The sequence below is a fragment of the Diadema setosum genome, chromosome 16 (assembly GCF_964275005.1).
Source record: "Diadema setosum chromosome 16, eeDiaSeto1, whole genome shotgun sequence".
NCBI lineage: Eukaryota > Metazoa > Echinodermata > Echinoidea > Diadematoida > Diadematidae > Diadema > Diadema setosum.
In genome coordinates, this window is record NC_092700.1 from 13,732,642 (window position 1) to 13,745,638 (window position 12,997).

A 12,997-nucleotide genomic window follows, 5' to 3' on the forward strand; every position below is an offset into this window, starting at 1 on the left:
GTATGCAATGGTGAACGCAAAAAGAACCATAATGCTGACGTAGTAACGCGTCGAGCACAATGTGCCCACGTGAGCTATATCAATGAAGTAAAATAATTACGAAGAAAAATCAATTTCTAAGGCAATCTGGCATCCGATCACGTGTGATCAATGCAGCACATTATTCTATAACTTTAACCATAATCAAGATGCTAACTATAATTGACAACACCTATCACCATTCTTGGGGGAATGTGTGGCGATCCCGTTGCTCTGCTCAGAAGTTGCTTCAGCGAGTTGTTGTTGTTTTTTTTTTTGCGCCCATTATGACCAACCGCCATTCAGCAAACCATTACCGTATGCGATAGTCAATCCTTTCCATCATTCAAAGGAATGAACGATTTGAATTGAGGCGTTTTTTCTTTTTTCTCACAATTACAGAAGCAATTAGAAGACCTCCACCAATCTGGACTATCCCCTTTGTGTACTTAAATCACAGTACGATTATATATATATATATATATATATATATATATATATATATATATATATATATATATATATAAATCTAATTTGTTCTGAGCTAACATGAAAAACAATTATGACGAAATTACATTCATGATCTTTTAGGATACATAATGTTTGAGAGAGCTTTCTAACCACCCAATTTGATTAAAAAAAAGACAAACAAACGAGCAAAAACATTCAGTTCGTGGAAAGTAACATCAGGTGGCTGGTCTAAACGCTCTCGCATGAGAAAATCGTGATGGCCAGGAAAAAAAAAAATAACTGATAGCATGTATGCTGTTTCCTGCAAAAAAGATTATTCGAAATTACCTGAAAGGTGTCAAGAGACAGAAAAATGACGGGGTACAATATATTACAAAGTTTGCGTGTATCATTAAGGGCATTTACATTGCAAATAATCGTAATGGGAAAATACCGTCGTTTTTACAGTATTTACATTGGCGAAAAAAAAAAATGATAGAACCTGCCGAGTTTCAAAACAAACAAGCAAAAATCTCTCCCAAGGTGGCCGCTACACACAGGGTCTTTAACAGGGCTTTTCTCTCGGGGGATTTTTCAGTGGCCGCTATAGGCAGGTGGCCGCTAAGGCAGGTTTGACTGTTTATATTATATACTGTACTTGTATATATGTTATCTATAATGTATATGTATATGTTACCGCCATCGGCGGTGGTTACTTACAATAAGCGGTGGTTACTTACAATCGGCGGTGGTTACTTACAATTACCTTTGCTCGTCGACAAAAGTGGCTGCAATTCATCGATGCTTGGCTTGGCCTCGACTTTTTGTTCGTCGGCGATCTGACCAGTCATTGTTGATTAGTTATTCTACGTCGGAAGGTTAGGGATAATACATCCGAATATCTTGAATATTAACGAAATCTTGGTATGTGATACATTCCAGCCAACGGAATGAATGGCGAGACAATGAATTCGATAAAACGTCCTGTACGGATTACAAGAGTGCGACAAACGTCTATCCTTTCCTGATGAAAAGAGAGACTACAGTCTTCAAATCATCATGACAGTTTTAACTGTTCACGTTCTTGCAAATCACTAAAAGGGCTCGATTGTTGCAACATCGAGTCGATCAAAACAAACCGGGAAATATATTATTATGATGAAGAAAAAGAAATGAGGAGACAGCGAGCGACATGTGTGACAATACTACGCTTGATATTCTTCGACTTATTTTTATAGATCAAATTTGTAGATTTATCGTTGGAAATTGAAAAAAATACAAACCTGTCTTTTTTTTTCCAAGGCGACGACGCTAACAAAGGGAAAGATGTAATATTCTAAGGCCGAATTTTAAAGCACTCTTGCACTGCGAAAGACGAACTGACAGGTGATGTTGACATTACTTCAAAAGTATGACGACAGTCACACATGCTTTGCTCTAAAGTATACCTTAATCTATACACTCTTGCTACACCTATACAACTGCAATTTTTTTTTTTCATGAGCTAACAGGAATGTAGCAAACAGAAAAAATTTCAATGTAAACATTCAGAGTTCAACTGGGACGTACATTGATGATTTATGACCTGTAATCATTTCATAGGTTCAGAGTTCTTTTTTGTTTTCTGCTGAATCTGCAATTTCTGACGTCACTGCAGAGCAATGAATAAATGTCTGTTTCACACGTTTTATGGATGTAGGTCTGGCTCTATGTACAGGATATCAGACATGCGAGGATATAGATAACAGTATTTTCCATAGCAGAGTATAATGAAATATTATACGTATTTTCGTCAAAAAAGTGTCCCTTATCAACAGCAGCAACAAAAACAACAACAACTTGGCAGAGACTTCCCTGACAAAGCAGGAACAAATGCATGTACAGTGTATATACCGGATGAAACATGCGTGACGCTGGCTTTATTTTGAAACTTTCGGTTCCATGTCAATCATGGACAGCCTTTTAGTATTTTATCTTAAGATTAGAACAATATTAGTGACAATACAATTCCGTGACAGACAAATCTAATTCTAAGGTTGTAAATACACGTTGATAGGCTATAGCTTCAACCACATGCATTTACTGAACAAGCGATCATACACTAAGCATGATGTATATATTTTTTATCCTATCCATTGTTCACAGAGTAATAACGAAATCTGAAGAAAGAAATAATGTAGGTCAAAATCAACATGAAACTTGTAAGCATTAGACGTTTATGTATTATTATGTTCTATTTGGCTAGACCGGAGTCGATGATTTCGCACAGACATATTCAACTCTGAAAGTGCTTTTAAACTTTTTTTTTTTTTAACTCAAAGGACAGTTTATCTCATTCTTGAAATATAATCATAATGAATTTTATGCGCAATGCCATTTCAGCAGTTTTTCTTCTGTTAATTTTACTTTGTTTCGAAATGTCAGCAGTTTTACGATTCACGATTGGCAAAAGCGGATAATATCCGGTAGTAGCAGAGCTAATAAAAGGTTTGTTTAACTGTGACCCTATATGCTTTTCGTTTAAGATTTGTTTGCGTGCCAATGCGTGGCTTATCAAATGCAAGGGATTCTTGATTTATTGATTAAACTTTGCATCCAATCTTGCCCAAATCAAATATGCATTAAGTTTCAAAATAACAATAAAGATAAACAAATGACGCAAGTTGGAAATCAGAATGCGTTAAGGTCTTCATGCTACACCGTGATAAAATGGAACGGCAACAGGTTTTAGATACAAGGGTGAGAATATGTCTACAAACAAACCTTAAAGGGAAAATCTGCTCTGACAATTAATTTGTGTGAACATCCGACGAAAATTGACAAGAAAAGGAAACTAAAAGCTTGAGTAATTTTTGATGAAAATTTAGAAAGCTGGATTTCTCGATGTTGTGATCAGTCAAACACATATTAACAGTTCTATGTTTAAGTCTATGAACATCTGCAACAAGACATCGGAACTGAATATGCACTACATTGCAACGGCGTAAATCCGTACTGAGGAGTGGGGGGGGGGGATGGTCACCATCACCACGCTTACAAGCCCATAACCGGACTGGCGCAGCCTTGGGGGGGGGGGGGGGGGAAGCTTCTCCCCCCCCCCCCCCACACGCACACTTTACAGGGATCGGATGTCCCACTCTTTTGCATGAAATATAAAGTGGGAGGAAAGTGGCAGCAAAAATATGAAGACTTTTTGTTCTTTTTGTTGCTTTTTTTTTGCTTGTCAGATGACTTGCGGCGGAAAATCAGACCTTAAGAGTATGAAGACATTTTTTGTTTTTGAAATATCTGTGAGAGAGAGCGGAGCGACCGGGTTAACGGGGGGAGGCTGTGTATGGGGGGGGGGGGGTTCCTCTCCCACACGAGGAAGATTTTGCATTTTCAGACCTGAAATTCAGCGATCTGCTGCACACTTTTGGTGAAATGTTTGTTTGTTTTTTCTTTAAAAAACCAATAGAAAATGAAATATTCACAATATATTATTGAATAACTAAATCGTGGTATTTCAGCTCTTGCTCCGCCTGTGCGACATCACTGCGAAGGCCTACTATGGGGCCTATCACCGGCGTAGACAGGATTTGATCTTGGGGGAGCGGTTATGAGATCGTGAGGGAGCGAAGCAAACGAGGGGGGGGGGAGGGTATGGTAGGGGGGTTTCTCCCTCCCACGGTGAAATCTTTTTACATTGAAAATTTTGACATTTTACAGTCCCAAAACTGCCGTTTGTAGCTATATTCTTCGCTTTGGAAATTAAGGGGGGGGGGGGCACACCGTGCGCAACTGCTGTCAATCACTGGCAGCAGCATCAGGAGAATGGCATAGCGATTAAATACGAGCGAGCGGAGCGAGCGAGCTTGAAAATTTTGACATAATGCTTTTACATGCTAAAAACTGCCGTTTGTAGCTATACTTCTTCGCTTTGGAAATCAAGGGGGGCCGCACCGGGCGCAACTGTTGTCAGTCACTGGCAGCAACATCAGGAGAATGGTATAGCGATTAAATGCGAGCGAGCGAAGCGAGCGAGCTTGAAAATTTTGACATTTTACAGTCCAAAAACTGTCCTTTGTGGCTGTATTTTTTTGCTTTGGAAATTAAGGGGGGCGCACCGGGTGCAACTGCTGGCAATTACTGGCAGCAACATCAGGAGAATGGCATAACAATTAAATGCGAGCGAGTGAAGCGAGCGAGCTTGAAAATTTTGACATTTTACAGTCCCAAAACTGCCGCTTTTGGCTGTATTTTTTCGCTTTGGAAATTAAGGGGGGTGCACCGGGTGCAACTTGTATATTGGCAGTTACTGGCAGCAACATCAGGGGAATGGCATAACGATTGAATACGAGCGGGCGAAGCGAGTGAGTTTGAAAATTTTGACTTTTTACAGTCCCAAAACTGTCGTTTGTGTCTATATTTTTCGCTTTGGAAATTAAAGGGGGGGGGGCGCACCGGGCACAACTGCTGGCAATTACTGGCAGCATGCAACATCAGGAGAATGGCATAACGATTAAATGAAAGGGAGCGAGTTTGAAAATTTTGGCAGTTTACAGTCCCCAAACTGTCGTTTGTGGCTGTATTTTTTCGCTTTGGAAATCAAGGGGGGGGGGGACACACCGGGCGCAACTGCCGGCAATTACTGGCAGTAACATCAGGAGAATGGCATAACGAGTAAATGCGAGCGAGCGAAGCGATTGAGCTTGAAAATTTTGATATTTTACAGTCCCCAAAAACTGTCCTTTGTGGCTGTATTTTTTCGCTTTGGAAATTAAGGGGGCGCACCGGGCGAAAACTACTGGCAATTACTAGCAGCAACATCAGGAGAATGGCATAATGATTAAATGCGAGCGAGCGAAGCGAGCGAGCTTGAAAATTTTGACATTTTTACAGTCCCCCAAACTGTCGTTTGTGGCTGGTATTTTTTCGCTTTGGAAATTAAGGAGGCGCACCGGGCGAAAACTACTGGCAATTACTAGCAGCAACATCAGGAGAATGGCATAATGATTAAATGCGAGCGAGTGAAGGGAGCGAGCTTGAAAATTTTGACGTTTTACAGTCCCCAAACTGCCGTTTGTAGCTATATTTTTCGCTTTGGAAATTAAGGGGGGCGCATCGGGCGAAAACTGCTGGCAATTAGCTGCAACATCAGGAGAATGGCATAATGATTAAATGCGAGCGAGCGAAGCGAGCGAGCTTCAAAATTTTGACATTTTACAGTCCAAAAACTGCCGTTTGTAGTTTGTAGCTATATTTTTCGCTTTGGAAATCAAGGGGCCGGGGCGCACCGGGCGCAACTGCTGCCATTCACAGGCAGCAGCATCAGGAGAATGGCATAGCGATTAAATGCGAGCGAGCGGAGCGAGCGAGCTTTAAAATTTTGACATTTTACACTCCAAACACTGCCGTTTGTAGCTATATTTTTCGCTTTTGTTTGTCCCACTTTTACGGGGGAACCATCCCCCCCTCCCCCATCGACGCCTCTGCATATGAGGGTGCTTTTGTTAAGTGAAAGATCTGCTGCACACTCTTTGATAAATTAGGGAAATATACGTCAATCTCAAAAGTGTACAAAGTCTATCGAAAGGGATCCTGTATAGCGGAGCTTTTGCATGTTTATGATTGCAATACAACGATCTGGTGCATAGTTCTGGCGATATTTGGACAATTTTCCATTAAGAAAGTTCGAGATTTGTCCTCATCTCGGGAATTGCTTGGGGGATAAATGATTTGTCTGCCTAAACACTTCCGTAGGGGCGGGGCAAATGCCCCTTTGCCCCCCCCCCCCTCCCCCCAGACAGATTCGACGCCCCTGATCTTCCCTGGGTATGCTCATAGATGTATCCTGACTGAGTCACCAGTCACTGTCGTTTCTCAGGAATGATTCAGGAAATGGAGGGGGTTCAATTATGGCGATATAGTTTTTGTTATTGTTTGTTTGTTTGTTTTCCTACATATCTTGCAGATGGTCCCCAGTTACTCGCGTCATAGCATGTTTACATTATAGGCCTATGTGACGTTGTCAACGTCTGAGCCATACCTTACAGTGTATGTCGATGTTACTTTCTTCGCGAGCGAGCGAAGCGAGCGAGCGCTTGAGAAAATTATGTATACATTTTCCTACAAGTAGAATACTGTTCAGCTCTGTTACCTGTCTGAAGGCCGGCGTACAAACGTCATGCAATATGCCAAAATTGATACAATCACATTTCTGCTTCCTCCATTTTTTCCCCCAAAATTCAGGGGGGGGGGGGGATGATTGTACAGGCCATCCCCCCTCCTCCATTTCAGGGGGGATATATCCCCCCCATCCCCCCCGGGATTTACGCCCATGCTACATTGATTGTGTTACACGAACAATGGTGAAGTACCGGAAGATTGTGTTGAGATTGTACTCATTGTTGAAACATTAACTAAGTAATGTCATTACAGGCTCGGCGATACGGTGCAATTAAGGACGTCCCTCAGTTGAAGTGAAGTCCATGTCATTTTCTTCAAACTTTCCATACCGTAACTTTGACCCATCCGAAGCCCAAATATGTAAATAAAACCACAGGTTCATGTGCTTGTTTTTTTTTTTCTACGGGACTTTGAAGAATATGACAATCTGCTGTCCAGTACCAAAATTACAGCGTTACAGGATCAAGACCATGATTGGCAACAAAATCTGCAATGACAAACTTAAATCCCCATAATTCTTTCAAAATCCACGTTATTTCTAAAATTTTGAAAGAATTGCAGAGAAAGGTATCCAAAACGAGGAAAAGGTTTTAAAGTCGGGGTTTACACTCTCATTCTTGAGCAAACAGCGCCCTCACGCGACAGAAAACACCGAGATCTCTCAAATCCTTGTCAGGGACGTTTTCTGTTAGGGGTGAGCTAAATGACAAGGTTCATTAAACATATGCTGTACATTCAAAACCCATGCCATTTTCACGAAACTTGACCAAATTGTAGAAGAAGGCTAACTTATTCAAGAAAAAAAAAAAAAGGGGGGGGGGGGGTTCATGTGCTCGTTTTTGTGCTAGCAGCGCCCCAATGAGACGTATATCATCGTAAGACCCCAAAATCTGGTCAGGAACCTATGCAGGGATGCCCTGACAGGGTGGGTTCATAAATCTCACGCTGTACATTCAAAACCCATGTCATTTTCATGAAACTTGACAAACTTGTAGAAGAAGGCTTACTAATTCCAGAAAAAACAATAAAAAGTGGGGGTTCATGTGCTATTTTTTGTGCTGGCAGCACCCCCATATGATAGAAATCATCCTAGAACCCCCAAATCTGGTTATAAACCTATCGTGGGTGCCCTGATTAGGTGGGCTTCATGAATGTCATGCTGTACATTCAAAACCCATGTCATTTTTACGAAACTTTATCAAATTATAGAAGAAGGGTTACTTAATGCAGAACAATTGTAAAAATGGGGGGGGGGGGGTTCATGTGCTCGTTTTAGTGCTAGCAGAGCCTCCTTGCGACAGAAATCATCGTAAGACCCCCAAATCTGGCCTGGAATCAATGCAGGGATATACCCTGCTATAGGATGCATGAATCTCATGCGGTTCACTAAAAAAACAAACAAAAAAAAACAAGAAAAAACAACCAACAACAACAAAAAAGTGTCACAATTGCAGTGATATGGTGAAAAAATATTCAGAAAGGAATGTCCATCTGCGTTTTTGTTATTATTTCCCTTACACAGCCATGTTGATATTATGTGGACGCAAGCGTGGAAACCTCCACATTGACAATCACGCTTATTTGTTTGTTTTACCCACTAGCTGTAACCATGTGCAGAAAGTGATAATGGAGGAAGAAGAACAAATATAAGGAAATGGGAGTTTTGGCATTAGTCTGACGGTCCTCCAAAGGAAAAACAAATCTTAATGTAATGACGTTGATTGTAGATTGCATGTGTTATTTGTTGCAGTGGTTGGTAAGTGCGTGTCGTAAACTATGGAGATGTACCTTGAGTACCCCTCCCCCCGAAAAGAAATAATTCTTTGATTCTCCTTTTGTTACACCAGATTTGGTAATCAAAAATTAATATCTGAATGGTGAAAGTGATAAATACTTGTTCGATAACACTTTCGTGATCTTGTATTTTGTTACCAAAAATTGAAAAAAAACCCCAAACATTATTTTGTATTAGTAATGACAAGTTTAGATCTAATTTAGATTTTAACAGAGATACTCAGATTGTTTAGTTGCTAGACCTAAAGATGCGATGTGTGCCATCTGTTTGTTTTGTTGTTGTTGTTGTTGTTGTTGTTTTTAACACCTAGTCTAGTAGACTAGTAGTCCCCGACTAGGGCCTACAACCCCTAGGTACCTTAGCACTCGACTTGACCATGTTGATGAACAGATAATGACCTCCATGTCACAAAACAGATCTATGTATTGAAAATGGAAACAGCTCAGTTCCACTTCCAAGCTTCCCGATTCCATCGATCAGTGCTGTTCTACCATGACCATGTATATGCGGCTCGGACCGCTGAACTTTGCGTAGTACATACAGATTGTAACACATACAGGCGGCACGCAAGCCGAGCGAGGCCGCGGAGGGGAGCTGTCTGGTATCCGTACACGCGTGTCCGTACGATCTCTAGCTCGATCTACTAGCAGCTGCTCAGCTCATCAGCTTGCTCAGCTCATCACTCGTGCGTGCGCTTCTACGCTCTTTGTTACGTCATTGCTAGCTAGGTTGCGCACAAACTCAAGATTACAGTAATCTTGACCTCGCGGCCTAATTTGCATAAAGTAAACAGCGTGTTTACGCACAACAGCAGGGGAAGTGTTGCAAGACAATCGCAATATCTTGCCTCAGAAGCCATCAAATGATGAAATCTATACAGCAAATTGAAGGAGAAGCTATTCTCTAACTTGCAATGTTAGTTATTTTGAATTTGATTGAGGATAAACCTGTGAAATTGACGTCGAAACTATAGCTTCCAAAAGAAAAAATTTAGTTTAAAAAAAAGTGCTTTTTCCTCACATTTTTCTTCATTGCCCCAAAATGAAACTTCGGTACATGACTTGTGATAGTATGCCCAAACTGTGTTCAAAATATCTTTTCTGTAATACTATTTGTCGCACGGTTATGTCGGGACAAAATCGAGATCACTGTCATTTGTGACCCACGTAAAATCCATAGCGTAAGCGTTATGCAGTCCCATGTATCGGTTTTCGTGCTGTATGAAACATTTGAGGCACATTGCAAGGTTCGTCTCTCACCCACTCTCGCCCGCCGAACCTGAAAATGCTGAATGGCTAAGAGTGCGCTGACCAGAATAGAAGGCATGCGCAGGAGGATGATGAGTAATTCTAGTTATACATGTCCAGTATTTTCTCTCAAATTTGGTTGTCTATTTGCTGTGATTTTAATTTAACTAATTATTGCGCAAACACAAAACTTTGCAGGAAGTGAGTCTGGGGTATGCAGACTAGCAATATGTTAATCAAATGCATATTCATGCAGTGTCGGGAAATAATTTAACCCTTTCCCACGATCGACTCAAACAGGAAAATACAAATATCTTGAAAGATACATCAGCATTTTCGCCCAAAATTCAGATGAAGGATGACATGTATGTGTGCAGTTTCAAGGGACTGGTTGTAAAATAAGGGAGATACGAGGAGGAGACTTTCGATATTTTTTTTTTTTGTCCTTCGCTCCGTACAGTGCTTCGATGACCGTTACGAATTCAAAAGCTTACGCCCCTTTTCGTGGAGTTAATTGCACCGTATCGCCGGGCCCGATTAATTTGATGTGACAGTAATAATTATTTGCACAACATACTTTGCCCTATGAAATGAAAATGACACAATGATACCAGCTTATTTTCGAGCTTCCTTGTGTTTACAACATACCTGTACTATGCAGGACATAGCCTATAAGTTTGAAGGGAATGACGCAGGCAAGTCGCCTAGATTTGTCTTCTCTGGGCTCTGAAATCTATAGACCTATTAAATGGGATTCAACGATCTCCTAGTCTCCTGTAGGACTTCATACAGCCCGCAGATCTTGTACGGGCGATCGAGCCAGGGCCAGTGGCTACTATTTGGATATTTGGATATTCTGCCAGTGACACAGGTTATGCATTTGTTGCATAACATTTGAGTATGGAACTCAACACATGAACTGAGTTCAATATGTTAATGTAGAAAATATTTGAATAATATATGAAACGCTTTTGAGTACGTTCATCTAAACTTAGCACGTCTTACCCCCGCCTCCGCACACAGGTATTATTATACTCAATTCATGTAACAAACTTAGCATATTATTTATTAGTGGAAAATTGAGCAAAGAAAATGGGATTCCATCGGGATTCGAACCCGAGACATCCGGATTGCTAGCCCGGTGCTCTACCGACTGAGGTATAGAAAGCCCTAGTTCAGTGTTCGTCCTGGAAACCCTAATTGTCAATGCTCGAATGGTCAGAAGCTATAGCAGTGTGTTTGTGTGTGACACACACGTACACACTTCAACCTGGCATAAACCCGAAGGATAATTCAACTTATGAAAAAAAAAAATATATTCGATATGAGATAAATGCGAGGGATCACCGAAGTGATGCAGCTTTTTGAGTAACAAACGCAAGCAGAAAAACTGACCAGAAATGAATATTATTTATAAGTGGAAAATTGAGCAAAGAAAATGGGATTCCATCGGGTTTCGAACCCGAGACCTCCCGATTGCTAGCCCGGTGCTCTACTTAGCATATGATAGGACAAAACGTCTAACGCTTAAAAGTTTGCATGAATTTGACTTACATTTTTATCTTCAGTTTTCCAGATCATTTTGAGGCTTGTTATTAGAATATGTTCTTGTGAAAAAGTGGACAATTATGATTTTATAGGGTGATGTTTTGATGATATATATAATAAATTTCACAATTTTCAATGCGGAACAAATACGCACATAAAGAAACATACATAAACATTCTTCGTTAACTATAACGAGGAATACCAGGCAGGTGGTTCCACAACAATGGAAACTTCATTCAAGTACGATATTATTGTTCTGTACGTGGCAATAAGTATGCTATTGTCTCTTTTCTCCCTTTTGTTCATTTCTGTTTGCTGAAGACCTGAAATCCGCCGTGTCATCGTCATTCTCTGCCCATGGCTGAACTTTCGAGGTTCCGAATACCATGAAGAAGACCCAGCCACCAAGTGACACGCCAAATGTGATCCAAAACACGGTGCGCCAGCCGCTGAGATCAGCCTGCATTGAAGGGATACCAGGTAATCGCGATGCGTGTTAGCGACGAAGTGACTAATCACATCAGATATTTGTCTAAACTTTATTATCGTTAGATTTGCAAAATTTCAACGTAATTCTGACGTAGTGATACTTCTTGTTGGTCTGTGATTAGAACGCATTTTATTGATTTGAGGATTTTCACTTGCCTTTTGCCTTGACTTTTTGTCTGTGAGATTCAGTAGAATTCAAACTCCGTAATGACTTCAATGACTTCAATGAAGGGATTATCAATCTTATTTCTGCAGGAAAACCCCTCCCTTAATAAGGGTGGGGGACTGCGACACAACCTCTCCCGGATGTACAGCTCTGTCATCCGGAGAATTCCTCGGCTTCGAACAATATAACGTCGGTAGTGCGTCTGCGCCGATTGACAACGGCGCCTTCCCGCCATCAAATCAGACGAGCTGATGAAGCGTCCAGGATCGGACGTGAAACCGTTCTCGGAATTAAAACAGTAAGTCCAGATGAATTGATTTGATTTTGTACCTTTATTGTTAAATTTCATCATTTTGACTTGACCTTTGACGTCATGACCCGAAACTCACTCTTGGGAACATATATTTGGTAGTACATGTATACACTAAGTTTAAAAAAAAAATACCTTCTGCCATTGCATGGATATTGAGGAAACAGTGAAATTTTGAGCATTTGACCTTGACCTTTTGACCTTTGACAATGAGCATGTGCACTTAAAAGTTGATAAGCACAGCTTTGCCCACTCATACATACATGCCAAGTTTCATTAGGAAACCTAAAACTGTTTTTATGTTACGCTGTCCATAAAAAATGATTACAGACGAACGGACAACCCGAACATAGTCATATTGGCCCGAATTCTCAAAGCTGGAATAACTATTCCGCGGAATAGTTATTCCGGGGAACAAGTTATTCCACCTTTGAGAATAGATTCCGGGGAATAAATCGCGTCATTTTACGTCACGAGGGCCTGATTTGCATAAGAGGCGTAATAAATCGGCGGAATAAGCGGTGTAATAAAGTTATTCCACCTTTGAGAATTCGGGCCAATGTCTCCAGCACCACTAAGTGGCGGAGGCATACCCCCCGCCCCCCCAAAAAACACACAAAAAACCCCAACAACAACAACAACAACAACAACAACAACAACAACAACAACAACAACAACAACAACAAAAACCGTGCTCTGATTCATGGTCTATTCAAGTGAATTAAATCATCCATGTTGTATTGTCTGTGAGATAGATTCAGTGAAATTCAAACTCCGTAATGACTTCAATGAAGGGATTATCAATC